The sequence below is a fragment of the Equus asinus genome, chromosome 4 (genome assembly GCF_041296235.1).
Source record: "Equus asinus isolate D_3611 breed Donkey chromosome 4, EquAss-T2T_v2, whole genome shotgun sequence".
Taxonomy (NCBI): domain Eukaryota; kingdom Metazoa; phylum Chordata; class Mammalia; order Perissodactyla; family Equidae; genus Equus; species Equus asinus.
Genome location: NC_091793.1, coordinates 136,152,557 through 136,178,958, shown reverse-complemented (window position 1 = coordinate 136,178,958; position 26,402 = coordinate 136,152,557). Strand labels below are relative to the sequence as shown.

At 38.5% G+C, this 26,402-nt stretch overlaps 1 protein-coding gene across 13 annotated transcripts in view; it reads left to right on the top strand.

Moving 5' to 3' along the window:
- The window catches only part of HYCC2 (hyccin PI4KA lipid kinase complex subunit 2), an 86,236-nt gene that overhangs the window by 4,129 nt on the left and 55,705 nt on the right, over nt 1-26,402 (top strand). For 5 of the 13 annotated variants that reach the window (XM_070508382.1, XM_070508387.1, XM_044768461.2 and 2 more), the window contains exon 3: nt 5,441-5,497. The exons of the other annotated variants lie outside the window; for them this stretch is intronic. The gene's annotated coding sequence lies outside the window, so the exon portion shown is untranslated. The remainder of the gene's footprint in view (nt 1-5,440; nt 5,498-26,402) is intronic. 13 annotated transcript variants of the gene reach the window in all.

The following is a 26,402-nucleotide window of genomic DNA, read 5'->3' as shown; positions in this document are numbered from 1 at the left end:
GCTCTATAGTTTACATTAGGGTTCAGTCTTGGTGTTGTATATCATATGGGTTTGGATAAACGTATAATGACATGTATCTATCAGTATAGTACATACAGAGTAGTATTGAGGCTTTTTAATCAGCATATATTCCTTTTTTAGATCTTTCTTTTTAAATGAAAAAGGGAGTTAGAAGGGGAGAGTATACTACTGTCCTTTCTACTTTATAAGATGATTGTAAAGCTTGTGTAGTAGACATGAAGTGCTTGTAAGATGTAAAGTTAATATCAGTTTGCAGTCTGTCACAGTACATACTGTTTATTGTTTATGGGAAAAAACTAGAGGAAATGAATGTTTCTGTTCTTCAGGATTGTGTTGTCAAATCTCTTCGCATTCCATACTCTGTCCCTCTGATCTTATTTATTCAGTTACGTCTAAATGTGATGATTCTCAAATCTATGTCTCTAATCCAGAGATTTTTCTTGATTTCTAGCTCTTATTCTAGAAATCTAATTGCCTGCTAGATGAGGATGACCTGCAGATCCCTCAAATACAATATGTCTAAAAGTGAATTCATATTTTCTTTTATCATCTATCTGATGTGCTGAAGCTGGAAGCTGGTGTTCTCTTTGACACTTTATTCATATACTCCTTGTCTGAGCAATGCTAGGTTGTGACTCTACCTTCTTTAATTTCATTTCTTCTGTCAGTTTCTACAACCACTAGAAATAGTATGAAGAGTTAGGACCTAGAGGCAGGCTATCTAGATTAGAATCCCAGCTCCACCGTTTATAGCCTCAGTTTCTTTATCTTTAAAACAGAATTTTACAACCTAGCAATTGCATTCATGGGCATTTATTCCAGAGAAATTGAAACATATGTTCACACAAGAACCTGTACATGAATATTTACAGCAGCTTTATTCCTAATAGCCCAAGACTGGGAAGAACCCAAACGTTCTTCAGTAGGTGAATAGTTAAACAAGCTGTGGGTGGTTAAGTTTGCACGTTCTGCTTCTTGGTGGCCTGGGGTTCACTGGTTCGGATCCTGGGTGCAGACATGGGACCGCATGGCATCCCACATATAAAGCAGAGGAAGATGGGCACAGATGTTAGCTCAGGGCCAGCCTTCCTCAGAAAAAAGAGGAGGATTGGCAGTAGTTAGCTGAGGGCTAATCTTCCTCAAAAAAAAAAAACAAAAAACCAAGCTGTGGCATATTTATACCATGGACTGCTATACAGCAATAAAAAGGAATGAGCTATTGATACATGCAACAACTTGGATGGCTCTCAGGTGAAAAAAAGCCACTCTCAAAAGGTTGCATACTGTATGATTCCATGTGTATAACATTCTTGAAACAACAAAATTATAGAGATGAAGAGCATATTAGTGGTTGCCAGGTGTTAGGGATCAGGGAGAGGGTAGTGGGTGACTACAAGGGGGCAGTTCTATATCTTGATTGTGGTAGTAGTTACACAAATCTACGTATGTTATAAAATTGTAATAGAAGTACACACACACACAAGTGAGTGCTTGTAAAACTGGTGATATCTGCATAACCTCTGTGGACTATACCAGTGTCAATTTCCTGGTCTTGGTATTTTACTATAGTTAAGCAAGATGTTACCATTGGGGAAAACTGGGCAAAGGGTACTTAGGACCTCCTGGCACATAGTTTGGGAATTTCCTGTGAATCTGTAAGTATTCCAAAATAAAAAATTTTTTAAAACAGTTGTTGTAAGGATTAAATAAGGTTATTATTACAGTACTTGGTGCATCATAAATATATAAATAATGTAATAGTAGCAGCAGCAGCAGCAGCGGTGATGGTTTGGGCCTCTAACCTCTTAGCAGGCCTCTCACCAGGACCATTCCAATAATCTTCTTATTAGTCACCTTGCCCTCCAGTCCATTCTACAGTGCAACCAGAGTGCTCTTTCTAAAGTGCCTATCACGTATTACCCACTTCACACAAAATCCTTTAATGGCTGCCCATTATATTTTAATAAATTAATTTCTTTTTTTTAATCACAGTGGAATGAAGCATTGGAGTCAGCGTGACTTCCAAGACACTGTAATAGGTGAATTAAAGATAAAAACAGAAAAATCTAAAGTGATTTTTCTCACATTCGAGAAACTGTTATTTTAAGTATTGTTATTTTAAAGTTTGTTTGTTTGGTATTGCTGCCTCAAACACTACCCCAAAACTTAATGACTTAGGACAAAAAGATTTATTATTTTTTATGGTTCTGTAGGTTGGCGGAGCAGTTCCTCTGTTGGTTTCACTTGACTCTCTTATGCAGCTCAATCTACCTGGAGAGTTGACTGAGTTGGAAGGTCCAGGATGTCCTCATCCACATGTTTGCAGTTGGTGCTGGCTGTCCGTTAAAATGCTTCAGTTCTTCTCAGTGTGGCTTCTCATTCCCTAGTAAGCTAGTGTGGCGTCCTTGCATGGCATTCTCAGGGTAGTGTTCTAAAAAGGTGAAAGTGGAAGCTGCAAGGCCTCCTTGAGGTTTAGGCTTTGGAACTTATATATCTAATGACCCTTCCACCATATTCTGTTGGTCAGAACAACTCAGCAAGCTAGCCCAAATTCAAGGGAGTGGAGAAATAGAAAAGGACTTCTGTTTCAGTCAGATTGGGCTGCTAAAACAAAGGACCAGAGTCTGGGTTGTTTAAACAGCAAGCAGTTGTTTCTCACAGTTCTGGCGATTGGGAAGTCCAAGATCAAGGTGCCAGCAAACTCTGTGTCTGCTGAGGGCCCACTTCCTGCTTCAGAGACGGCTGTCTTCTCACTATAGCATCATATGGCAAAGGGGATGAGAGAGCTCTCTGGGGTCTCTTTTATAAGGGCACTAATTGCATTCATGAGAACTCCACTCTCATGACCTAATTACTTCCCAGAGGCCCATCACATTAGGGGTTAGTATTTCAGTATATGATTTTTGGAGAGACACAAAAATTCAGTCTCTAATAGTAGTCCATAGAGAGATCAGATTATTTTTCGTTTTCTTAATGTAAGGATGAATAACAGTCCAAAAAAATGACACAGTTGCTCTAAGAATTTGTGCAAAGCTTTGCTGAGACTTAAAAAGTAGAAATAAAAATACATGTACAAAAGACATTAAATGGCAAGCCAGGAAGGACAGGTTCAAAATCTTTATGAAGTAGAACAGTGTACATAATATGTGGGAGAAGCAGCCTTATCTGATTGTTGTGCTATAGCAATGTTTGCTGAAAACCTGAAGGAAGCAAGAAGGTTGAAAAAGTCACTGGTTTATTTATTTGAACAGATTTTAAACACCTGTTTTAACATCTTCCATTAAAATGTTCATTTTTCCTAACCTCTTATTTTCATATGGTCTTGCTGGACCATAGATTTGTTGCTGGCTTCTCTTTCATACTTTATCAGTTAGGAATTGTGTTTGGCTGCTAAAAACAGAGATAAGAGATAACCATGGCTTAAACAAGACAGTAGTTCATTTTTTTGTCTTGTGAAAAAAAATTCAGAAATAGGCAGTCTAGCACTGATATGGCAACTCCGTAGAGTTGTCTTGTCTTGTCCTTGTCTTTTTCCTTTGCCATCCTTAGGATGTGGATTCCATTCTCAAGATCACAGAATGGTTCCTGGAAATCCAGCCATCACATCAATGTTCTAGACAGAAGGAAGGAAGAAGAAAGGCAGAGGACAAAAGGGGCACACCACTCATCTTTAAGACTCTTTTCTAGAATTCCCTACACATTTTTTCCTCTCATCTCATTGTCCAGAACTTAGTCATTCGGCCACACTTAGCTATAAGTAAGATTCAGAAATAGCTTTTAGCTAAACATAGACTAGTTCAGTGAGGGTGGAGGTAAGGATCTATATTGGATAGGCACTGGTAGTCTTTCACACACCTGTCTTCTGTGCTGACTGCCCACTTGTTGCTGTGAAGCACTTAATTCAGCAGACATGAATTAAGTGCTAACTATGTGCCAGGCCCTGTTAGGAAGTGGAAATACAAACACAACTGAGACACACTCCCTGCCCTAGAGAAGTGATGGTTTCATAATAGGACTAATAGGTGCCGGCCCTGTAGCCGAGTGATTAAGTTAGTGTGCTCCACTTCGGTGGCTCAGGGTTTTGCCGGTTCTGATCCTGGGCACGGACATGGCACTGCTCATCAGGCCATGCTGAGGCAGTGTCCCACATACCACAACCAGAGGCACTCAGAATTAGAATATACAACTATGTACTGGGGGGATTTGGGGAGAAGAAGAAAAAAAAAAGACATTGGCAACAGGTGTTAACTCAGGTGCCAATCTTTAAAAAAAAAAAATAGGACTAATAAACCTGTACATAGGTTTCTGAGAACAGAAGGTATTAAGTGCTGTGGGCTGTTGGGACTAGTTATCACTTTGATTCTGCCAACCCCATCAATTTATAAGAGGCTTAAGATGGAGAGGGAGAGGTGACCCTTTTGGAAGAGCATTGTCAATGGAAAGAAGTCAGCTGTTCTCTGCTTCCTAAAGGTAAGGAGTGAGGGCTGTTTCCCTTCCCTAAAGCCAAGAGAAAGAGGTCCTAAAAGAATCACTCTCAATGTTTTGTGTACCTTTTAGAAGAGAGACTGTTGTTGGAAACAACATTCTTATCCAGGATGGGGCAGAAGCTCTTTAACCAGAGAAACGTGGCATGAAGTAGTGATGAGCATAAGTGATATTTTGATGTCTGCAACAACTGTAATTTGATATGAAAATACCTGTGATATCTCTCCATGACCAAGTGACAGAAAATACTGTGGTTTTTTGTTTTGTTGTTTTGCCTACGTTCATAATCAAATGAAATTATAAATTTTAGTTAGAGATTAGTAAAAATAGTATAATTTTCTTCCCAACAAAGTTTGTAAATTTTATCTACAAATCCCTGGGGGTCTGTGGACTCTAGATTGAGAACTTGTGAGTGACGGGGATCCCTTGAATGAATACAGAGTAGTACACTAAGAAAAGGCTTTATAGATGAGGGGGCTGGTTGGTCTGAGTCTTGAAAGAAGAGTAGGGTGGCTGGGCTAGAGGGTAGAGGAGAGGCATTCCAGGGAGGAGAGTAGCTTAAGAAAATGCGTGGAGGTGTGAGACAGCCTGGCATATAATGGAATTGTAGATTAGTATTGATGAGGGGAAGTCTGTGTAGAGACCAGGGTATAATTATTATTCCTACTGACAGGGCCATTTTGTTCATGAGCATCCTGAGCAAGTACTGGTGACAGAGCCTGTCTAGCCAAACCGTAGATCTGTACCTCTGGTCATCTCTCTTTTTATGCTTGGTGAACGACTGGTACAACTGCTTGAAAATCTGCCTACTGGGAGGATTTCCCTTTTCTTCTGTCCTGGAGGGCCACTTCTATGTAGGGGTAATGCCAGCATATCATATGGAACCATGTGTAAACCTGGCCTGAATTTTTCTTTCTTCTTTCTTTGGTCGTAGGGAACTCTGCAAGGCCATAGATTAAAGGAGAGTTGACATTCAGTAGAAGTACATGCCGTAAGTGTCTGAGCCATTTGTTTTTAAGGCTTGTTTGTGCTTTTAGGGCCTCCTCTAACCTCATCATATATATAACCACTGTAGTCAAGATTAGCTACTTATGTAGTGGTGATAACCAATCTTCAAATAATGGCTTAAAATTTAAAAAAAAGATTTTTTTATTGTCCTGTAAAATCTGCTGCAAGTCTGAGTTACTCCAGGGCAACTGTTCTCTATATGGCGGGTCAGCACTGCATTTCTGTATTTACCTCTGCTTCTGTTAGCGTAGTGGCAAGAGAAGAACAGGCTGGAGAGTGCGTACTGGCAATTAAATACTTCTGCAGGAATCATTTCTGCTTATTGGTCACAGCAAGTCATGAGGTCACATCTGACTTAAAGAAGGCAGAGAAGTATAATCTTCTCGTGTGCCCTGAAGGAGAGGCAAAGCTGATGTCTGACACACCGTATCACTTCCACTTAATGAAAGAATGCTGCTAGCACCTTCATCTTTATGGCTTGGTAGGTCAGAACACCCAGTTCTTAAGAGTAGATTACATCATATGTTCATTTTGGTGCCACCTAGGCAGTCTCTACCAGAGCCCAGAGGCCAAGCAAGGAGCTCTTTCTCAGAACTAGAATCATCTGCAGAAGAGGGCATGGCTTTATTCTAGAGCAGTGCTTTTCAGTCAGGGGCAATTTCGCTCCCCAGGGATATTTGGCAATGTTTGAAGACGTTATGTTTGTCACAATTTGGGGAAGTCCTCCTGACATCTAGTGGGCAGAGGCCAGGGATTCTGCTAATCATCCTCCCATGCCCAGGACAGTCCCCTCACAATGTCAGGAGTGACCAGAATGCCAGTAATGCCGAGGCTGAGAAATCCTCCAGCTTGGGCTCTATGCTTCGTGGTCTGTGTTGTGATTCTCCTTTTAGGGCCTGCTGGTAGCTTTTTGCAGCTACTTTATCATCTACCACAGACACTTGGCACACCACTGAGTTCGCTGGACCTTAAGGCCCAAATGGCAGAGTATCTTCCACTACTGCACTGATGTGCTACACTGCCTACTCATGTCTTGGGCCCCATTTAAAACTGGCAGCTTTATGGGTTATTCAGGAAATGGGGAAGAGCAGCACTCTGAAATATGGTTTATGTTATTTCCAGAGTTTAAAGAGACCCATCAAGCACCATGTTTCTTTCTAAGTGGTGGTGGCAGGCTGAGCAATGGCAGTTTGTCCTTCATTTTGAGGAGAATGTCTTGGCATACTCCAGACTGCTAGACCCTCTAGAGACTTCATTAAGGTGGCAGGCTTCTAAGTTTTTGTGTGATTCCTCCACCCTCTGGCATGCATGTATCTTTCTAAGGTATCGTACTGACCAGGTAAAATAAGCACGATGTTCTCAGTATAACGAACGTGTGTAATACCCTGTGGGTTGGGGAGTTGTTCAAAGTTCTTGTAGTCTAGGTTGACAGAGATCTGGCTTCACCACTTACTAGCCAAGTGCCCTTGAGCAAATGACTTAACCTATTAGTCCCTGTTTGTTTCTTCATCTATAAAATGGGGATGATAATAGTACCTACCTTATTGTTGTAATATTGTATTGTATTGTAAATTGTATTGTATTGTTGTAAATATTGGATGACTTGCATAAAATGCTTAAAAAGTGCCTGGTATTTAATAAATGCTGTACAAGTATTAGCTAATAAAATAATACCTATAATAATACAAAATCTTTAAGGAGAAAGAACATACAGGTGAGTATGTTTATAACCTCAGCATTGGAAAGATGTTCATTAAAAACCAAAAAGCACAATACTGTAAAGAAAAAAAGATTGACAGATTTGGCTAGCTATTTTTTTAATTTGTAAATCTAAATTTTAAAGATAAGCTCCTTTATGTACATTTAATTGTATTTAAAATTAGAAACAATACTTCAGAACTTTTCTAGTGCTATTAAAAAAGTAAAAATGGTCACAATAAGGGAAAAGGAAGAGATATTTAGGCACTTAGATTCCTGCCCCTGCTCCATGTCCCTCTGTCTAGTTTCCTGCTTTCTCTTTTTATTGGTTGCAGTTCTGCATTATAGTTAAAAATGATTAACTTGGGGCTGGCCCCGTGGCCGAGTGGTTAAGTTCACGTGCTCCGCTTTGGTGGCTCAGGATTTCGCTGGTTCAGATCCTGGGCGTAGACATGGCACCGCTCGTCAGGCCACGTTGAGGCAGCATCCCACATGCCACAACTAGAAGGACCCACAACTAAAATATACAACTATGTGCTGGGGGGATTTGGGGAGAAAAATCAGGAAAAATAAAAAGATTGGCAACAGTTGTTAGCTCAGGTGCCAATCTTTAAAAAAAAAATGATCAACTCAAATATTTTTTGCCTTCAGGAAGAGCTTTTCCTGAACTCTGTCATTAACGAAGTAAGGAAGAGAAATTTTTTAGAGGTTAAAATGCCACCAAACCGAGACGCTACTGCCTTCCTTGACTCTTTGAATACTAACTAGTTTAAACATTTATTTGGTACTTGAACGATATATTCTAAAATTCAGCATGTTTTTCTGGAATATGTTGTATTTAAAGCATGCCCATTCTTTAGCATCCAGAATACATTCTCCAAATATTATTTCCCACTGAAAGGAACCAGGGTTCCTTGGAGAAATATTTGATCTTGGGTGTAGGGCAGGAAATGTACAAGAGGAACCTGGACTTCTTGTTCTAGTAGGCAGCTGGGAGGCTATCATCATTTACAAGGTTTATGTCAGACGAGCTTAGGAGCTGTGTTGGGTGTGCCCCAGACCACCCCCAGATTTCATGATTTGTTGGAATGACTCATAAGTCATTATAGTCGCAGTTATAGTTTGTTATAATGAAGTGATACAAATCAGCAAAGCAAAAGGCATATGGGATGAAGTCTGAAGGAAACCGGGTATAAACTTGCAAAAGTCCTCTCCCAGGGAGTTGAACAGGATGCACGTAATCCCTCCAGTAAAGAGTTATGACAACATGTGTAAAATGTTGTCTATAGGGAAGATCACTTGAGCCTGGATGTCCAGGTTTTTACTGGGAGTGAGTCATGCAGGCCACAGTTGCTGAAGGTTTAGACCTCTCAAAGGAAAGCAGATGTTTACCGTAATCCCACTGTTTGCACAAACTATCTAGACAAACTGCTACATGTGATTCAAGGCCCCAAGCATACAAAACACTTTTACCAAAACATTTCAGGAGTTCAGTTCCCAGGAGCCACCTGTTATGGCTTGAATTGTGTCCCCCAAAAAGTTATGTTGCAGTCCTAACCCCCAGTATTTCAGAATGTGATCTTACTTGGAAATAGGGTGATTGCAATTGTAATTAGTTAAGATGAAGTCATACTGGAGTCTTTACTCCATTATGGCTGGTGTTCTCATAAGAAGAGAAGAAGAGACACAGTAAGAAGATAGCCCTGTGACAACAGAGGCAGAGATTGGAGTGATGCATCTACAAGTCAAGGATTGTTGGCAACTCCAGACTAGAGAAGGCAAGGAAGGATTCTCCCCAGGTTTCAGAGAAAGTATGGCCCTGCTGACCTCTTGGTTTCAGAATTCTAGCCTCCACCTGAACTGTGAGATGATAAATTTCTGTTGTTTTAAGCCATGCACTTTGTGCTACTTTGTTATGGCAGTCCTGGGAAACTGATACACTAGCCAGTGGCCGGGAAAACAGGCCCTTGTTAGGAATCTGCAAGGTTTGAACACCCAGGCTTGCTGAGTTAACTCTTTCCTGCAAAGGAGCCAAGCATGAAAAAGCTACCGCTGGGCAAATGTAGGACTTCTTTTTTAAGATTTTATTTTTTCCTTTTTCTCCCCAAAGCCTCCTGGTACATAGTTGTATATTCTTAGTTGTGGGTCCCTGTAGTTGTGGCATGTGGGATGCCGCCTCAGCATGGCTTGAGTGGTGCCATGTCCACGCCCAGGAGTTGAACCGGTGAAACACTGGGCTGCCGCAGCGGAGCGCACAAACTTAACCACTTGGCCATGGGGCCGGCTGCAAAGATAGGACTATTTGAGTATTACTAAGAATAATAATTGTGGTGGGTTGAAATATATCAAGTGTGTTTAGCCCATGAGTTTATAATGATACTTAGAGCAAAACTAATCAGTTATCAGTAAAGAATGCTAGTTAACTAACTCATTTTGAAAACTTGTAAATAAAGGGGAAGAAACTATGCATTTATCCAGAAACTATACATTTATCCCCTTTTCCTATAAAAATGCTACTGCTAAGTAATCAAATACTAGATAAAGAGAAGTTTCTCTTTATAGAAGTATTACAACTAATTATATGAAGAAGGAATGATAGAGTTAGATAATGAGATTATAACCATTTTGTAATCCCTAAAGATCCGTCAGCATTGATACCAGCAGCTGCTAAGATCACAAAAAGTTACAAGACATGAGCCTTCTGACTGAAGAACACAACACCAATGGTCTTCCTCCCCTAAAATGAGCCTGATCTGGTCAAACCGCTGTGTCCAACCACAATTTTGCAAGAACTACTAGGGACACAGGAATATATTAAATCACCATTAGGATGCAATTAGCAAAATCCAATCCAGACACGGGGAAATGGTAAATAACTATTTCTTCAATAAGCAGAATTTGTTTCAGGCTGACGTAAGTAACTCTGTTTCTTCAGCGAATAAATTACAACAAAACAAACACACACATCTATAGATTAAAAGAGATTTAAGAGACATATCATCCAATCCTGATATGTAAACCTCATTTGGATCCTGATTCAGTGTTTTTAAAAGATGACACGAGGGGCCGGCCCCGTGGCCAAGTGGTTAAGTTTGTGCACTCTGCTTCGGCGGCCCAGGGTTTTGCCAATTCGAATCCTGGGTGTGGACATAGCACCACTCGTTGGGCCACACTGAGGCAGCATCCCACATGCCACAACTAGAAGGACCCACGACTAGAAATGCAGAACTATGTACTGGGGGGGTTTGGGGAGAAAAAGGAAAAAAATTAAATCTTTAAAAAAAATAAAAATAAAAGATGACACGATTATAAATTTGAACCTTGACTGGATATTTGAGTATATTAAGGAATTGTTAAATTTCTGTAAATGTGACGATATTGTGGTTATGTTGAAAAAAAGCTCCTTATCTTTTATCAATATGTACTAAAATATTTACAGTTAAAATGGTATCCAGAATTTGCTTCAAAATAATTGGGGGGGGAGGGACTGGGGGAGTATAGTGAAAAAGGATTGGCCATGAATTCATAATTATTGAAGCTCAATGATGGGTGCATGAGGGTTCATTTTTACTGTATTCTCTGTTTATGCATACGCTTAAGATTTTATCTGACAATTAAAAAGGAACATATTCACAAGCTACTCTAGTTGTGTAATCAGTAGAAGAACATGTTCATGGAGAAAATTCCTATGTGATGACATTACACCAGACTATTTCTCAGAAGGATTTAATGTTTTATTCTTCCTCCTTGGGAATAAATTACTTGCTCTTTTCTGGGAGTGGAAAAGTAAGGGAACTGGGAAAGAGATGTGAGGTAAACAAAAAGATTAGTTACTTGTACTTTGCCTTGATTATTATGCTCTACCTAAATAACTGAGTCAATATAAAGTCATCAGCTTCAGTTTTCATATTCTTTCTCCACTATGTTCTCTGTACTTATGCTTCTCATTCTTGAGACTGGGTCTCATATCATGAACCTCAGAAAAAACATACCTCCTTCCATGAAATCTGAAATTGTTTCTTGGAACCATCCAATAAGATTTAATTGAAAAAAATCCTAAACCAGCCAGACATTCAAACTATACAGCACATTCTTAAATGACTTTCAGCAGTTTGATCATTATGTGTCTAGGTGTGGATCTCTTTGAGTCTATCCATACTAGAGTTTTTTAGCTTCTTGGATGTGTAGATTGTTTATCATCAAATTTGGTAAGTTTTTGGTGATTATTTACTCAAATATTATTTCTGTCCCTTTCTCTCTTTCCTCTCCTTCTGGGAGCCCCATTATGTTTGTGTTGGTATGATTGATGGTATCCCACAAGGTCTTTGAGGCTCTGTTCATTTTTCTCCATTCTTTTTTGTTTTGTTCTTCAGACTGGATAATCTCAATTGGCCTATCTCACTTTCACTGATTCTTTCTTTTGCCAGCTCAAATCTGCTTTTTTCTGTGATCAGCCCCTCTTGACAATGTTCTCTCTCTCTTCCATGTGGCCCCTATCTGATCCATGGTAAACATCTGTGCAGTCTTCAATGATGCACACTGGAAATGCTCATTTCAACATATCAGTAAGCTCTTTTTACTCTGACATGGAGTAAGTGCTAGCCAGTCTCTTGCCCTTTAGATTTCTTTGATGTGAGGCACACCACTCTAATGTATCCTTCAAGCTGCTGGTGACATGTGTCAAGATCTCTGAGTAATATCCCTGAAGTACCTTCTTACTAATGGGGTCAGAGCCAGCCCTGATGGCCTAGTGGTTAAAGTTTGGTGCTCTCACTGCTTCAGTGGCCTGGGTTCAGTCCCTGGGTGTGGAACCACACCACTCATTTGTCAGTTGCCATACTCTGGTGGTGGCTCACACAGAAGAATTAGAAGGACTTACAACTAGTTTATATAACTGTGCACTGGGACTTTGAGGAGGAAAACGAAAAAAGAGAGGAAGATTGGCAACACATGTTAGCTCAGGGTGAGTGCTTCCCAGCAAAAAAAAAAAAAAAAGACACGGGGTTAGGAGGTAATACCACTTATATTTGCTCCTTGGGGCAAGATGGGATTCATGGCATTTCAGTAACCTTTTCCAAAAAATCATCTCCTGTTCTCCAGTAACTTCTGACACTTCTGTATTTTCCCTGAAGGACTATCTCCTTTGCAAATACTGCATTGAGTCTCTCACATTTCATTATCTTTAGTTTTTAGATGTTTCATTATAACGTATCTAGGTGGTGTTTTGTTTTGATGGGAGAGTATTTATCCTGCTTGGAGTTCTCTGAGCTTCACGGATCTGTGGTTTGATATCTTTCATTGTTTTTAGAAAATTCCCAGCCATTTTGCCTTTGTGTTTCTTGTATCCTATGTTCTCTCTTTTCTTTCTGGGATTTCAGATAAAACTATGTTAGACAATTTGATATTGTCCCACAGGTCTTGGATGATCTGTAAATTTTTTTCCACTATTTTATTTCTCTTTGTGTTTCAGATTTGATAATTTCCTTTGACTTATCTTTAAGTTTAAAATCAGTTCTTTCCTGAAACTGTGTTGGAGTCCATTGATGAACCTGGAGAAGGAGTTGTTTTGTTTTTATTTCCAGCATTTCCTTTGATTCTTTCTTGTAGTTTTCATCTCTCTGTTGTAATTTCCCTTCTATTCATGTGTGTTATCTAACTTTTTCACTAGACCCTTAATTTATCATAGTTATTCTGAAGTCCCTGGCATTTCTAACACTGGGTTATTTCTTAGTCTAGTCTTGATTGCTTTATCTCTTGACTGTAGGTGGTTGTTATTGTGTCTTGAAATTTTTAATTGCGTGACATATATTGTGTGTAGAACAGTAGAGACTGAGGTGTATATTGTATTTATGCCTGAAAATGAGCACACTCTGTCTGGCCATTAGTGTGTGTGGGTTAGTCCAACCTAATCAGGAGTTGAACTGGGTTTGGGTTTGTTGCGACTGTCATTACCTTCAGTGCACTTCAGACTTCAGATTTTTGTTATGGTAGATTGCTATTGCTTTGTGTTAGGGTAAGGATTTAGTTCTCAGAGGGTTTTCCTCAGCATTCATGCTTTACCCTCAACTTTCAGCCATTCTTGTCCACTTATGACACAGAAAGGGTCTCTTCACACTTTTTTTTGTGGGAAGGTTTTTTAACTACAAATTCCATTTTTAAAATAGATACAGTACTGTTAGCATTATCTCTTTCTTCTTGAGTGAGGTTTGGTGATACGTTCTTTTTAAGAAATTTGTCCATGTGAACTAAGCTCTCGAATATATTAACATAAAGTGTTCATAAGGTTCTCTTATGTTCTCTTAATATCTGTAGAAATAACAGTAATAAAAAGTGAGGAAAAAATCACATATTTATCTTTGTAATTACCATTTCTGATTCTCTTCAATCCTTAGCATAAATCCATATTTCTATCTGATATCCTTTTCCTTCCCCTCAAAAGGATTTGTGTAACACTTCTGGTAGTGCAAGGCAGCGTTTGTATGTCTGAGAAAGTCTTTGTTTTGACTTTATTTGTGAGACATTTTTGCTTTATAGAATTGTACGTTGACAGATTTTTCTTTTAGTACTTTAAAGATGCTGCTTCATTGTCTTCTCTCTGGCATCATTTTATCCTTTTCTTTGTGCCTTTGTACACAACGTGTTGCCCCCTGCCCCCGGCCAGCTGTTTTTAAGATGTTCTCTTTATCACTGATTTTGAGCAATTTAATTAAAACTACTTGATGTAGTTTTCTTCATGTTTCTTGTGCTTGGGGTTCATTGAACTTCTTAGAACTGTAGGTTAATAGTTTTCATCCAATTTGGACATTTTTTTGTCTACTTCTCTTTACCCCCTACTTTGGGGAATCCAATTATACACATATTAGGCTCCTCAAAGTTGTCCCACAGCTCACTGATGCTGTTTGTTTTAATTTTTTTCACTGTGTTTCATTTTGACTAGTTTCTGTTGCTGTTTTCAAGTTCGCTAATCTTTTTTGTCCACAATGTCTAATGTGCCATTATTCCCATCCAGTGTGTTTTTTACCTCATACATTATAATTGTTATTTCTGAAAGTTCGATTTTGGCTTTTTGTTTTTAACATCTTCTATGACTCTACTTAATGTTTTGAATATTATAGTTAGAATTACTGTTTTAAAGTCCTTGTCTGCTAATTCTAACATCTCTATTAATTTGGAGTCAGTTTTGATTAATCGATTTTTCTTTTCATTATCTTGTTTTTTCATGTATCTTTTTTTCCTGATTCTTTGCATTCCTGGTAAATTTTTTTATCTTGATATTTTGAGTTTTACCTTAGGGTGTTCTGAATATTTTTGAATTGCTATAAATATTTTTGAGCTCTGTGCTGGGATGCAGTTAACTTATTGGAAAACAGTGTGATCCTTTCAGGTTTTGATTACTGGATTTATTAGGCAGTACTGGAGCTGTGTTCACTATAGGGCGGATTATTCCCCATTGCTTAGAAAGGACTCTTCTCTACTTTACCCAATTCTCAATCTGGTTGGTGAGAATAGGCACTATTTGTGGCCCTCTCTGAATTCCAGACACTGTAACTTCTGATTCTTTTGGGGTTTCTTTCCCTGTCTTCTGGTAGTTTCCTCACACACATATGTGCTAATCAGTTATTGTCTGGCTGTTAGAGGGGAACCCTATACAGATCTTCAAAGTTCTTTCCCTGTATTACTCCTTTCCATTACTCTGTCCTGCGGCAGACCAATGCTACCTGGACGCACAGCTGTACCTCCGTGTCTTGGGGAGTTGGCCAGGTTCTACCTGCTTTTCCCTTCTTCACTGCAGCCTGGAAGCTCTCAAGGAAGTTGCGCAACTTCAGTCTTCTTTGTTATCTGTGTCCGATATCTTGAAAACCTGTGTTTCATAATTTTTTTCCACTTTTTGATGATTTCAATCAAGAGACGAAATTCATTTTCTCTCACTCTGTCTTGTCCAGAAGTAGAAGGCCCTTCTCTTTTCATACTTTTTTTCCTTCCCCAGTATGAGGCTCATGATTGTGGGTAAGAATGTTGTCTTGGTCCAGTCTCAATCTTAGGCTACCCTTTTGTGTCAGGACCTCACAGCTTTCCTGCTCCAACCCCCACCTCAAGATCTCTCCCTAGGTATTGGGCATATGTATTGCTGATATTTTCTTTTAGTCTTTGACTTGCCTTTTCACTCTGTTATTGTCTTTTTTTTTTGAGGACGGTTAGCCCTGAGCTAACATCCACCACCAATCCTCCTCTTTTTACTGAGGAAGACTGGCCCTGAGTTAACATCCGTGCTCATCTTTCTCTACTTTATATGCGGGACTCCTATCACAGCATGGCTTGACAAGCAGTGCATATGTCCGCATGTGGGATTCAAACAGGCAAACCCCAGGCCACCGAAGCGGAACATGTGAACTTAACTGCTGCACCACTGGGCAGGACCCTTAATCTGTCTTTTCATGACATATTTAATACAGTCCAATTTATCTATCTTTTTTTGTTATGGTTACTGCTTCTTGTGTTTCTTTAAAAATGTTTGCTTGCGTCAAGGACACAAAGATATTTTGTTATGTTTTTTTTTTCTTCCTTTCCCATTTAGATCTGCGTTCTATTTGGAATTTACTTTTGTGAATTGTGTAAGGTTAGAGATCATGATATATTATTTTTCACAGGGATATCCAGTTGACCCAGTATCTTTTATTTAAAAGACTGTCTTTTTCCCACTGCACTGCAGTTTGCCTTTGTCACAAATCAGGTAATCGTATTTGTGTGTGATTGTTTCTAGGCTTTATTTTTCTATTGTAAGTTTTAATTACTGTACTTGTATAGTTTTAATTATTATGGCTTTATAACAGGTCTTAATGTCTTGGAGTATAAGTCCTCCACTATTTGTTGTTTTTGAGATTGCATTGGCTATTCTTGGCTCCTTGCATTTTCGTAGGGATTTCAGAATCAGCTTGTCAGTTTCTCTTTAAAAGGAGAGGAGTGGGATTTTGATTAAGATTGCTTTGAGAGAGAACTAGGAAATCTCTCCTGAATGTTTTCTCAGTGTTCATGTTTTCCTTTTCTGCTCCTTTGTCTGTTACCAACTTCACCTTCCTCATCTTTGTTTCACTGGCCCCAAACCAAGTACACACTCACACTCACTCACATCTCCTCCGCTCATTCCACTTCAGCTAGAGGAGCTTTCTCGACATTAACACCTCCCTTGCCTGGAACCCTTCATGTAAGCTAACTGATAGGCAATTCTCCTTGGGTTGTCCTCTCCTTCCCTTCCAAGGCTGAGGGAAGAAGGCAAAAAGTCTAGTGCTGGCAGAGGCAAGATGGGCCACCCCAGGGAAGAATGGGCTAATGTGACAGCCTCACTTTCACCTTGTGGACCCCAAGCAATGGGGAAGGCAATGATGTAAGGCCCCCCAAACGATCTATACCATGAAGACCCAGGGTCAGTCGTTTTTATAAATAAAATCTGTAGGCATGGTGCAAGATGGGGACAATATATTTTACTTGGTAATCTTGCAGAGCAAATGACATTAACCACTAAGCTAACCTTGTTCTTCCTTGACATAGACCACCAAAAGTACAAAGTAAAACTTAAGTCTCTTACTTTAATAAATTCCAAGCATGCCCCGTCATATTTGATGTAAATATTTTGGGTACATTATTATTAAGAGGAGAGGAATATTTTGTTAATTAAAATTGCATTATTTTTTAAAACTTCATTGTTGAGAGGGGCAGAGCAAAATGGTGGGGTGAGCTGACCAGGGATTCTCTCCCCTCCAAAATACAACAAAAGATTGGAAGAACTGAATTTCAGAGAATAAACATAATGCCAGCTCGTTAGAGACCTACAATACCAAGAAGGCGGAGATCATAAACCCTACTTACAGCCTCGGAGGCGCTGGAACGGTAGGAGAGAACGTCGCTCCCTCCCCTAGAGTCTGTGATCGCTGCGGCGCGGGTTGGGAAGGAGCGGGGTAGGGGCTGTGCGACTGGGGGATCATCCAGGACTCCTGCCGCTGGTTCAGTGGAAACCCGCTGATGGGGGGAAAGCTTCCGTCCGCGGGGACCCCATAAACCAAGGGCCTTGGGAGACCAGAGAACAGAACTGATCTGAACCCAGACCGGCACGTGTAACAGCCCCTGCCCCCAACAAAGCCAGTGGGCGCAGCCATCTTGCCCTAAGGCGGAGAGCTAAGGCCGCTCTTGACCCCCATCTAGTGGCGACAGGCTGTAACTGCAACTGAATTCTACCACCATGAGAAAAAAACGCTCCTCTACCATCCAGCAATTTATAAAAGCCCCAGACCAGAAGGAAAACAATAAAAACATAGAATTAAGTCCTGAGGACTTGGAATTAGGTAAACTAAGTGATGATGAATTCAGAGCAGCTATAATCAAAAAACTCAATGAGGTAGAGAGAAAGATCGAGAAACAAGCCGAGTTCTGAAGTTGCTTCACAAAAGAGTTTGAAATCATAAAGAAGAATCAAACAGAATTACTTGAGATGAAAAACACAATGGAGCAGATAAAACAGAATACGGATTCCCTGAATGCCCGTGTAGACACCATAGAAGAGCAAATTAACATAATTGAAGATAGACAGGCTGAATGGCTCCAGACAGAGGAAGAAAGAGAACTAAGAATTAAAAAAATGAGGAAAATCTCTGAGAGATAATGGATTCAATGAGGAGTAAGAACATAAGGATCATAGGAATTCCCAGAAATATGGAAAAGGAAAATGGAGCAGAAAGTGTGCTTAACGAAATTATTGAAGAGAACTTCCCAAATCTAGGGATCGAAGGACAAATGTGTGTAGAGGAGGGTTTTACATCTCCTAGATTTGTCAGTGTAAAAAGAGCTACCCCAAGGCACATAGTAGTAAAATTGGCAAAAAGGAAAGATAAGCAAAAAATACTCAGGAAAGTAAGAAAAAAAAAGAGAATAACCTATAAAGGAGCCCCTATCAGACTGTCAGCAGATTTCTCTACAGAAACCCTACAAGCTAGGAGAGAATGGAGTGACATATTCAAAGCTTTAAAGGATGAAAATCTTCAGCCAAGAATACTGTATCCAGCAAGAATTTCCTTCAGATATGAGGGAGAAATTAAATCTTTTCCAGACAAACAAAAGTTAAGGGAATTTGTAACCAAAAGCCCTCCACTACAAGAAATCCTCAAGAAGGCTCTCATACCTGAAAAAAGAAAAAAGGGAGAAAGGGGACACAATCCACAGACTAGGGAGACCGATGGATAGAACCAGAACAGGATAGCAATTATTCAATTATAGCATTAGGGTAAAGGTAAGGAAACTACCAAAACAAGGATGATCTTAGCACTCTAACTACAAATTAATAAGACGAGTTGGAATAAAAAATGAAAATAATTATTTAGGAGGGGAAGAGCAAGGAGTCTAAATCAGTATTGGTCAAGTAAGTAAGAGACCACCAGAGAATAGACTATTATATACGAGATTCTAAATACAAACTTCAAGGTAGACACTAAAATAAAGTACAGAACAGAGTCACAAATCATAAATAAGGAAAAATCTAAGAAACCCAGCATAAGAAATTGCAGTATTAAATGGGTAGTTTAAAGCACACAGGAAAAGAAACACAGGAAAACAAGATAATGAGTGACAGATTAACAGCATTAAGTCCACATGCATCAATAATCACTCTCAATGTAAACGGATTGAACTCTCCAATAAAAAGACACAGAGTGGCAAAATGGATTAAAGAACAAGATCCAACAATTTGTTGCCTCCAGGAAACACATCTCAGCCCCAAGGACAAACACAGACTCAGGGTGAAGGGGTGGAGGACAAAACTTCAATCAAATAGCAAGGAAAAAAGGCAGGTGTTGCAATTCTCATATCAGACCAAGTGGATTTCAAAATAAGACAGGTAAAGAGAGAGACTGAGGGACAACATATAATGATCAAAGGGACACTTCATCAAGAAGAAGTAACGCTTATAAATATCTATGCACCCAAAACAGGAGCACCAAGATTCATAAAGCAACTATTAACAGACCTAAAGGAAGATGTTAAAAACAACACAATAATAGTAGGGGACCTCAACACCCCACTCACATCAATGGACAGATCATCCAGACAGAAAATCAACAAGGAAATAGTGGAGCTAAATGAAAAACTAAAACAATTGGACTTAATAGACATATATAGATCACTTCACACTGAAAGAGCTGAATACACATTCTTCTCAAGTGCACATGGAACATTCTCAAGGGTAGACCATATGTTGGGAAACAAGGCAAACCTCTACAAATTTAAAAAAATTGAATTAATAGCAAGCATCTTCTCCGATCGTAGTGCTATAAGACTAGAAATTAATTACAAGAAAAATGCTGAGAAAGGCACAAAGATGTGGAGACTAAACAACACACTACTGAACAAGCAATGGATCATTGAAGAAATTAAAGAAGAAATAAAAAATACCTGGAAACAAATGAAAATGATAGCATGCCATACCAACTCATATGGGATACAGCAAAAGCTGTATTAAGAGGAAAATTCATCGCAATACAGGCACATCTTAACAAACAAGAAAAATCCCAAATAAGCAACCTTAAAGCACACCTAACTGAACTAGAGAAAAAAGAACAAATGAAGCCCAAAGTCAGCAGAAGGAGAGAAATAATAAAAATCAGAGCAGAAATAAATACTATTGAAACGAAAAAGGCAGTAGAAAGGATCAATGAGACAAAGAGCTGGTTTTTTGAGAAGATAAATAAAATTGACAAACCACTAGCCAGACTTACAAAGAAAAAAAAGGAGAAAGCTCAAATAAACAAAATCAGAAATGAGCGAGGAGAAATAACAACAGACTCTGCAGAAATACAACGGATTATAAGAGAATACTACGAAAAACTATATGCCAAGAGAATGGATAACCTAGAGGAAATGGATAAATTCTTGGACTCCTACAATCTCCCAAAGCTCACTCAAGAAGAGCTAGATAACATGAACAGACCAATCACAAGGAAAGAGATTGAAACAGCAATCAAAAACATCCCAAAGAATAAAACCCCAGGACCAGATGGCTTTCCTGGGGAATTCTACCAAACTTTCAGAGAGGATTTAATACCTATCCTTTTCAAGCTATTCCAAAAAATTAGGGAAGATGGAACACTTCCTAACGCATTCTATGAGGCCAACATCATGCTGATACCAAAACCTGACAAGGACACCACGAAAAAAGAGAACTACAGGCCAATATCACTGATGAATATAGATGCAAAAATTCTAAACAAAATTTTGGCAACCAGAATTCAGCAATTCATCAAAAGGATCATACATCATGATCAGGTGGGATTCATACCAGGGACACAGGGATGGTTCAACATCTGCAAATCAATCAACGTGATACACCACATCAACAAACTGAGGAATAAAAACCCACATGATCATCTCAATAGATGCAGAGAAGGCATTTGACAAGATCCAATAGCCATTTATGATAAAAACTCTGAAAAAAATGGGCATAGAAGGAAACTACCTCAACATAATAAAGGCCATATATGACAAACCCATAGCCAACATCATACTCAGTGGGCAAAAACTGAACGCCATCCCCCTGAAAACAGGAACGAGACAAGGATGCCCTCTATCACCACTCTTATTTAACAAAGTACTGGAGGTCCTGGCCAGAGCAATCAGGCAAGAAAAAGGAGTAAAAGGAATCCAAATAGGGAGGGAAGAAGTGAAACTCTCGCTGTTTGCAGATGACATGATCTTATATATAGAAAACCCCAAAGAATCCATTGGAAAACTTTTAGAAGTAATCAACAACTACAGCAAAGTTGCAGGGTATAAAATAAATTTGCATAAATCAGTAGCATTTCTGTACTCCAGTAATGAACCAACAGAAAAAGAACTCAAGAATAGAATACCATTCACAATCGCAACAAGAAGAATAAAATACCTTGGGGTAAATTTAACTAAGGAAGTGAAGGACCTATATAATGAAAATTACAAGGCCTTTCTGAGAAAATTGGATGACGACATAAGGAGATGGAAAAACATTCCATGTACATGGATTGGAAGAATAAACATAGCTAAAATGTCTGTTCTACCTAAAGCAATCTACAGATTCAACGCGATCCCAATCAGAATCCCAATGACATTCTTTACAGAAATTGAACAAAGAATCCTAAGGTTCATATGGGGCAACAAAAGACCCCGAATTTCTAAAGCAATCCTGAGAAAAAAGAACACAGCTGGAGGCATCACAATCCCTGACTTCAAAACATACTACAAAGCTACAGTAATCAAAACAGCATGGTACTGGTACAAAAACAGGTGCACAGATCAATGGAACAGAATTGAAAGCCCAGAAATAAAACCACACATCTATGGACAGCTTATCTTTGACAAAGGAGCTGAGGGCATACAATGGAGAAGAGAAAGTCTTTTCAACAAATGGTGCTGGGAAAACCGGAAAGCCACATGTAAAAGAATGAAAATTGACCATTCTTTTTCACCATTCACCAAAATAAACTCAAAATGGATCAAAGACCTAAAGGTGAGACCTGAAACCATAAGGCTTCTGGAAGAAAACATAGGCAGTACACTCTTTGACATCAGTATTAAAAGGATCTTTGCAGACACCATGCCTTCTCAGACAAGGGAAACAATAGAAAGAATAAACAAATGGGACTTCATCAGACTAAAGAGCTTCTTCAAGGCAAATGAAAACAGGATTGAAACAAAAAAACAACCCACTAACTGGGAAACAATATTTGCAAGTCATATATCTGACAAAGGCTTAATATCCATAATATATAAAGAACTCTCGCAACTCAACCACAAAACATCAAACAACCCAATCAAAAAATGGGCAGGAGACATGAACAGACATTTCTCCAAAGAAGATATACTGATGGCTAATAGGCACATGAAAAGATGCTCATCATCGCTGATCATCAGGGAAATGCAAATCAAAACTACACTAAGATGTCACCTTACACCCGTTAGAATGACAAAAATATCTAAAACTAATAGTAACAAATGTTGGAGAGGTTGTGGAGAAAAAGGAACCCTCATACACTGCTGGTGGGAATGCAAACTGGTGCAGCCACTATGGAAAACAATATGGAGATTCCTCAAAAAATTAAAAATAGAACTACCATACGATCCAGCCATCCCACTACTGGGTATTTATCCAAAGAGCTTGAAGTCAGCAATCCCAAAAGTCCTATGTACCCCAATGTTCATTGCAGCACTGTTTACAATAGCCAAGACCTGGAAGCAACCTAAGTGCCCATCAACAGACGAATGGATAAAGAAGATGTGGTACATATATACAATGGAATACTACTCAGCTGTAAAACAGAACAAAATCATTTCATTTGCGATAACATGGATGGACCTTGAGGGAATTATGTTAAGTGAAATAAGCCAGCGAGAGAAGGATAATCTGTGTATGACTCCACTCATATGAGGAATTTAAGAATATGGACTAAGAACAGTTTAGTGGATACCAGGGGAAAGGTGGGGTGGGGGGTGGGCACAAAGGGTGAAGTGGTGCACCTACAATACGAATGACAAACATTAATGTACAACTGAAATTACACAAGATTCTAACTTATCATTAACTCAATTAAAAAAAGAAAACTTCATTGTTGAAAACTAATCTATTGGAGACTGGGGCAGCAATTAACTAGGAAGGAACATGAGGCAACTTTCTGAGATAAGGGTAATGTTTTATAACTTGATAAGGGTTTGGGTTACACAGGTGTCTGCATTTGTCAAAACTCAGTGCATGTAAATTGAAGATTTGCACATTTCATTATGTATAAATTTTATTCAAAAGGAAACAAAACATAAATATTGAACTCCAGTTAATGATACTCATTCTGAAGTATTTAGAGGGAAGTGTACTGATGCCTACAGTTTACTTTGAAATGCTTCAAAAAGATAAAATGAGGAATGGGTAAGAACTTGATATATGATAAGGAAAGTATAATATGTTAATTATAAAATCTGGATGGTGGGTAAATGTGTGTTCACTGTAAAATTTTTTAAACTTTGCTTTATGTTTGAAAATTTTAGTAATAAAATATTGGGGGGAAAAAAGAGTGCTTTGAAACTAGAAATTAATTGGGGTGGAATTAACATCTTTACTTATGAATCTCCCAACCTTTGAACATGGTATAGCCTTCCATTTATTTAGACTTCCTTTAATTTCTCTCAAAATGTTTTCTAGTTTTCTGTATAGTTATCTTGCACATTTTCTGTTAGATTTATTCCTAGTTTTTAATTTACTTTTTATTTTTTATTTTTTTTGAGGCAGATTAGCCCTGAGCTAACATCTGCTGCCAATCCTCTTTTTGCTGAGGAAGACTGGCCCTGAGCTCACATCCGTGCCCGTCTTCCTCTACTTTATATGTGGGACACCTGCCACAGCATGACTTGACAAGCAGTGTGTAGGTCCACACCTGGGATCCAGACCGGGAAACCCTGGGCTGCCGAAGAGAAACGTGTGAACTTAACTGCTGGGCCACTGGGCCAGACCCTAGTTTTTAATTTTTTTTAAAAAATGCTATTGGAAGTTGTATTTTTTTCTTAAAGATTTTATTTTTTTCCTTTTTCTCCCCAAAGCCCCCCGGTACATAGTTGTATATTCTTAGTTGTGGGTCCTTCTAGTTTTGGCATGTGGGATGCTGCCTTAGCTTGGTTTGATGAGCAGTGCCATGTCTGCGCCCAGGATTCAAACCAATGAAACACTGGGCTGCCTGCAGCGGAGCACGTGAACTTAACCAGTCGGCCACAGGGCCAGCCCCTGGAAGTTGTATTTTTAAAAATTTGTGGCTGGTTTACAGAAATCTAATTGATTTTTGTATATTAGCCTTATATCTAGAAACCTAAATTCACTTACTCTGTCTCTTTTGAATTTTCATGGTATGTATTCATATTGTCTGTTAATAATCATATCATCTATAAATAACATTTCTTCCTTTCAGTCTTTACTCTTCTTATTTCCTTTTCTTGACTGACTTACTGTACTACCTAGGCCCTTCAGTACAGTGTTGAATAGAAATGGTGATAATGGTCATCTTTCTTGTTTACACCCTTAGAGGGTACATTTTCAGTATTTTACCTTTGACTGTGACACTTGCTGTAGGCTCTTTGTGGATATCCTTCATGAGTTTTCCAACAGGTTTAATCATGAATAGGTACTGAATTTTGCATACTTTTTCTGTACCTATTTGGATGATCGTATATTTTTCTCCTAGTTAAACTTTCGTTATATACCTGACATAAATTCTTTTCTTATATGGTCTTATACATAGTGCTAGGTTTTATTTGCTAATACATTAATATTTTTGTATCTGTGTTCATGAGAAAGATCAGTCTATGATTTTCCTTCCTTGTAATGTCTGTGTGAAATTTTGACATCAAGGTTACGCTGGTTCTTGAAAAGAGTTAGGAAGTCTGATTATTTTCTATTATCTGGAAGACTTTGCACACCCTTAATCTTTCTTTCTTAGTTGTTTGGAAGAATTCACTGATGAAACCATCTGTACTTGAGATTTTCTTTATGGAAAGATTTTTTAATACCAGATTCCATTTTTTAATAGCTGTGATGCTATTTGGATAATCTGTTTCTTTCAGTGTTGGTAATTTGTATTTTTCAAGAAATGTGTTCATTTCATGCTAAGTGTCACATTTATTGGCATAAAATTTATCTTATTATTCTGTTTTTGATGTCTAAAAATTCTGTAGTAATATGTGTTTTCTCTTTAATCAGTATTACCAGAAGTTTGTCAATTTTGTTAATCTTTCCAAAGAACCAACTTTTGGCTTTGTTGATTTTTTCTCTATTGTGTGCTTGTGTTCTGGTTCTTCATTTGCTGTTCTCTCTAGCTTCTTGAGATAGAAGCTTGAACCATTGATTTTTTTTCAGTGTCTCTGCGAATACAGGCAGTCTTAGCTTTGCATGGTACCCAGTACTGAAACTCCTATATGCATATAGGAACTATGTCCTTGCTTTATACATGCAAAGTGAGAACTTCCTGCACATGCACGTAAGGGTGTAGCTACATCCCACAAGTTTTAATTTGTTATCTCTTCCTTAACACTGAGTTCAACATATTTACTCATTTCAGTTTTCATTTCTTCTTTGACTCATAATTTAAAAGTATAATTTTAAATTTCCAGGTGGTTGGTATTTTTCTGGGTTTTTATTTATTAATTATTGTTCTTAATGATCTCTAGCTTTTGTTGTGGTTAGATAACATACTCTGAACGGCATTGTCACTTTTGAAGTGTGTTGAGGCTTTCCTTATGGCCCTGTGTGTGGTCACTTTTGATAAATGTTCCATGCACCCTTGAAAAGAATGAGAATTTTTTTGTTGCTGGGTACAAAATTTCATATGGGTCCTTTGGGTCAAGTTTGTTAATTGTGTTGTTCAGATCTTACACATTTCTGGTTGCTTTTTCTATCATCTACTGGGAGGCATTAAGGTCTCTGCTATGATTATGGATTTGTCTGTTCCTCCTTTTAGTTCTGTAAATTTTCGTTTCATTTATTATGAGGTTATTATTGGGTATGTACAAGTTTATGATTGTGCTATCTTTATGTTTGATACCCTTATCACTATGTAATAGTCCTTTTATCTGTAGTAATGATTCTTACCTTAAATTCTACTTTCTCTGATATTAGCAGAGTCTATCAGTTTTCTTTTATGCGTATACCAGTGTTGATTAGGTCAAGCGCATATCCACTGAATAGAAGTCATGAATGCGGGCATCCTTATCTTGTTCCTGATCTTAGAGGAAAATCTTTCAGTCTTTCACCATTGTGTTGGATGTTCTCTGGGTTTTCATATATAGCATTTATTATATTGAGGTAGTTTCCTCCATGCTTTCCTGGTTTTTGTTATTTTTTTCTGTTTTTTCTTATGCCTTGTGATTTTTGTTATTGAGTGCTGGACATTTGAATCTAATAAGGTGGTAACTCTGGAAATCAGATTTTTGCCCTTCCCTAGCATTTGCTGTTTTTTTAATCTTTGCTTTTGTTTTTTGTTGTTGTTATTGTAGGCTCTCTCTGTGCGAAGGGTCAGCCTGAGATTTAGACTTGAGGTCTTCTCAGGTCTTTTCTGTGTGCATTCTAGACATACGTGGTTACTGTCTATTTTTACCTGTGTATGCAGTTGTTTGTTTTTGAAGAAGATTAGCCCTGAGCTAAC